The sequence below is a fragment of the Cydia splendana genome, chromosome 8 (assembly GCF_910591565.1).
Source record: "Cydia splendana chromosome 8, ilCydSple1.2, whole genome shotgun sequence".
Classification (NCBI taxonomy): Eukaryota; Metazoa; Arthropoda; class Insecta; order Lepidoptera; family Tortricidae; genus Cydia; species Cydia splendana.
Genome location: NC_085967.1, coordinates 15,198,109 through 15,203,061, shown reverse-complemented (window position 1 = coordinate 15,203,061; position 4,953 = coordinate 15,198,109). Strand labels below are relative to the sequence as shown.

Sequence of the window (4,953 nt, the reverse complement as noted above, 5' to 3'; positions counted from 1 at the left end):
AACTTAAACCTTTGCGTGTTCGTTTTAAGAGTTTCACTTTTATAAATGGCTCTCTTTCAAGTGGAATATTTTAGGGTTTATAAAGTTATTAATATAATTTGGTCTTTGGTCTAAACAATATATTAAAACACGTTAAAACCTGAAGGACACTTAAAATTAAATAGGTAATAACTAAATTACGTGTAAAATATGATTCACTATAGAAAAAAAAAGTATTTTTATAGTGCACAATAAAGAATATGTACTGTACTGTACTTATTTAACCCCGAAAATAGAACCCTTTAGAACTTTAGATATTCAATAAAATAAAATAAAAAATCGTTTTTTTTCAAAGACTACGATACTTCATAATATACAGAGAACATTTTTTTTATTGGAATTTGATTGAAAAGTTGCAAGAAAATATAATATAATTTAACATAAAAATAAATTTACCCCTGGTGGGACTCGAACCCACAGTCCCCGGCTTAGGAGGCCGATGCCTTATCCATTAGGCCACAGGGGCGCGCAGGACGAAGGACGAAATATTTCTACGCAATCGCCTCCCCTTACTGAGGCCGTCTTTACTAAGGTTTCATTCATTCATTACATTACGTTACGCTCCTACTTACTTTGGCTTAGTAATTGAATTTAGCCAATTAACGTGGTAATTCCCATGCAAATGTTTAAATTAAAGTAATACTTGAACTTGGCTTAGGTCAAAGTAGTTTAATACAATAAACTAACGGGTTATTAATTTTTATGCAATAATAATAGAATGCATAGGGGTTGGTCTGTGGTTTATGCAGACCGATTAGGCCGAATAATGGCCGTATACAACACGGATAAATTATGTTTAGGTAAATTACATAATTAGTTCTTAGCACAAAGTGAAATAGTTACATAGGTAAGTATACAAACGAAAAAGCGTCTAGGGTTGGCGTCCATAAAAGTCTTAGTAATTATCTAATTAAGTTTATAATTTATATGACAGTGATTTTACTTAAAAATAGTAGTAGGTAAGAGTAATATGTAGTAGTAATCACTTTATTGTACACAACACAGGTATTCTAATAAAAATAACACATAAAAATAAGACAATAAAATAATTTGATTCGTTCCCTAGATAGCTATTTAACCATGTTCAGAAAACATTTCATATAAATAAGTAGATACTTACTTGCTAAAATGTGCTATTTCATAAAGGATAAACGTAAACCCACACACTAAGTATGTCCGTTTTCACAAGCTCGAAAGAACACAAAATAAATACGGACAAGGCAGTGAAATGTTTTCACTTCTTCGGCTCTCGACTCGCATCAGATAAGCCCCGAACAAATATACCTTCCAAAGATTGCTATGCAAATATTTTCTAGTGAAATTGGTGAGGGTTTAATACGGCGGCGCGTGGAAACATGTTAACTACGGTCAAACATAATAATATTATGGATATTATGAGATAATAAGCTGGAGGAGATTTTAACTGTTAAACTGCCAAACACCGTATGTTTTGTAAGGTCAGCCAGGAGAACTGCAACCATGGGGCAAATGCAACTACTCTAAAACACAAGAAGTTAGTCTAGAGCTAGAGCAGTGGCTATAAAAGTTCACTCATGGTATAGGTAAGTGTACATACAATGCGTGCAAAGCGACAGTAAATGGCTCGACATGAATGCACGAGGAAGGCGGCCATCAGAGAAGAGTGGCGACGTGTTGTGAAGCTTGCCACCAACACCTGAAGTGATGACCACGACCACTCTGTCAAGAGTGATACCGACGAAGAAGATGAAGAACTTATACAATGAGTGAACTTTTATACTAGTGAGAGTGTGCCATAAATTCAATTGGCTCTAGCTCTGGTCTCACTTCTTGTATTTTTAGAGTACATAGTTGCCTTTGCCCCATAGTTTCAGTTGCCCTGACTGACCTTATGCCATGACATATTTTCTGAGAACAGCTTTTTCCTATTCAGTCTATCCCTGGTTTACTTTACTTATCCCAACCCAATTTACTTCTTCAGTGTACAAAGTACCTATGAATATATAGCCAGATTTGAATATTTTTTTCCCGTCCTATGTCAAACTGAACCTACCTATTTGCCAATATATGTATATGTATGTAAAATAATATCCGCCAAAATTTATTCTTGACTGTATGATGCTTATCTCTATTGCCTCGGTAATGGCATCCTTCACTTTTTTACGTTTACTGCCTCTCAATAAGTTGTGGAGGGTGGGTTTTTATGGGTACTAAAAATCTAGATTTCTTGCAGATTCTGCTTATGTGTTTTTTTATTCTATTACCTACAATACAGAAGCTAAGTACCTACATATGACTTTTAGACAGCTCAACATTTCGAGTCCTATTTATTACTTAAAATAAATAAATGGAATTGTTCGCCTGATCTGATAGATTATTATAACAAGTTAAAATCAGAAATTCTTTATAATACGCCTTAATTGACCTTTTTGTTACTCACAAAAGCAAATTGACAAAATGACATAATACAACTTATCCCTACTTATCATAATATAACTTATCCCAACCCAATTTACTTCTTCAGTGTACAAAGTACCTATGAATATATAGCCAGATTTGAATATTTTTTTCCCGTCCTATGTCAAACTGAACCTACCTATTTGCCAATATATGTATATGTATGTAAAATAATATCCGCCAAAATTTATTCTTGACTGTATGATGCTTATCTCTATTGCCTCGGTAATGGCATCCTTCACTTTTTTACGTTTACTGCCTCTCAATAAGTTGTGGAGGGTGGGTTTTTATGGGTACTAAAAATCTAGATTTTTTGCAGATTCTGCTTATGTGTTTTTTTATTCTATTACCTACAATACAGAAGCTAAGTACCTACATATGACTTTTAGACAGCTCAACATTTCGAGTCCTATTTATTACTTAAAATAAATAAATGGAATTGTTCGCCTGATCTGATAGATTATTATAACAAGTTAAAATCAGAAATTCTTTATAATACGCCTTAATTGACCTTTTTGTTACTCACAAAAGCAAATTGACAAAATGACATAATACAAAAAAGCAGTCACGCTTTTCGTTTCACGTGAAAAGCTCCTATCTCCAAATTGTCCAAAGTTATGTCTTTGTCCAAAGTAAAGAGTCGCAAACTTAGACCACTTTCGCGTAGTCTTGGATCTGGTAACTATCCTCAAACACGTACTTATATAAAAAAAAAAATATCCCATTCTATGAGTATGGTTCTAAGAAATGCATGTCACTGTTAACAAGCCTTTCGTAAACCTTACTACCCCGACATAAGGCCTACAAGTGTTCAGCTATTTGTGCATATGCTAGCCGCCTCTTCTCCCGTTGACGTCACGCTGGAGAGGCTCGAGGGTGCTGCAGCTACAAAGCCGCTATTCAGGTCAATCGATTATGGAACTTTTTAATATTTCATGTAACGTGGAGACGGAGGGTGAAGTTTGAGGTTTTACTCTATTTTATTAGGTGGAAGTGTTCTATGAGCACAAAAACTCACGATGCTATTAAGGGTTCTTAGTAAAAATACGCGTGACATTAGTATTTAAGGAAATTGTACACGAAGTGTGTATAAAAAAATATACAAATGAAATAAAAATAAGTAGGTACATATATAATAACCGAAACTTAATTTGCGATATTTTGCCGCACTGTTATTATTGACCATTTCTTAAAAATGTATCATATCATCATGCTGAGAAAGTGGGCAACTAAGTAACTACACCACAATTATATCCTACATGTAGTGCTTTAGAAATAACCATAGACTTCCCCGCCAGACCACATTATAGGCGGTGCCCACACATAACCGATGCAACACTCAATTTTGTCCTACAGATACCTGTCATTTTAAATTAAATATTAAATCCCCTTTAACTCATAGGTAAAAACCTCAAACAATGTAAGTAATTTACATATGTGAACGTAGATTATATACAAGTGAGGCAACTGACGTGGGTGATTTGATTAAGCTTTCATTCTGAATGAATTTGACAATGCCAAATGTGTAGTGACCATGAATAGTCTTATATAGTATGCTAGTAGTAGTAGCGAAGATTGCGTGTCACTTCTGGATGAGATTGGCTCAGGACCGGGATAAGTGGCGTACTCGAAGAGAGGCCCATGCTCAATTGCTCAGTAGGTAGTGGGCGATAAAAGGCTGATATGATGTTGATGATGATGATAGCTAGCTAGCTGTAAGTACTGTAAGTAGTAGGTAAGTAATCAATGGAAATGGCTGAATTCAATTGAACAGTAACTCGGGCGTGCACACTTGCACAGCAGCAGTGCATAATGCCAAGTGACATCACCAAGTTGACCCGCTGCACTGTCCAGTAGGTACTGTTCTATTGTTTCGCCTATCTGTAGGAACTGAGCTACATGATGAATGTGTGGTAGTGGGGCATATTTCGCCTTGATCAGATAGGAGCTAGGACAGGAAGGTTCCAGAGTGGCGACCTCGTAAGACCCAGGGCAATTTTTGGGCTTTTGAATATGGAACTTTCTTTTATTTTTATAAGAGTTCAAAACTAGAATTAATTTGAACTTGTACAAGTACGCGAGGACTTACGAGGTTGGAAGACGCGGTGTGACATAAGACATAATAGATAGTGCTACGCACAGAACTCACTCGATTGGTTTAACTAAACCAATATTTGACAGCTTACAGTGAAAAGTCACGGTCACGTTGTTTTTCCCTAATGTGAGTAGGTAATGTCCCCATTAGACTGTGTCTTTAATGAATTTGTAGTGTCGAGCCGAGCGCGCCAAAAAATTTGGTGAAATACCACTGGCGTGAACAAATCGCGGACAAGGTGTTGCGAAGATCAAAAAAAAATTGGGGCTTTTCTTTTGGCTACAAATATAATGACCACCAAAAAATACTTTGGTACCCTAAATGGAAAAATCATGCTTACCAAAAAAAAATTACTGAACACCAAAAAAATAAGGCCTAAAATT

General features: G+C 35.6%; 1 non-coding gene across 1 annotated transcript; it reads right to left on the bottom strand.

Annotated features, from left to right (window-relative positions):
• Window positions 1-432: 432 nt before the first annotated feature.
• Trnar-ccu (transfer RNA arginine (anticodon CCU)) lies at window positions 433-505 on the bottom strand. Its single transcript has one exon. It is a non-coding gene; the product is annotated as a tRNA-Arg (tRNA).
• Window positions 506-4,953: the final 4,448 nt, after the last annotated feature.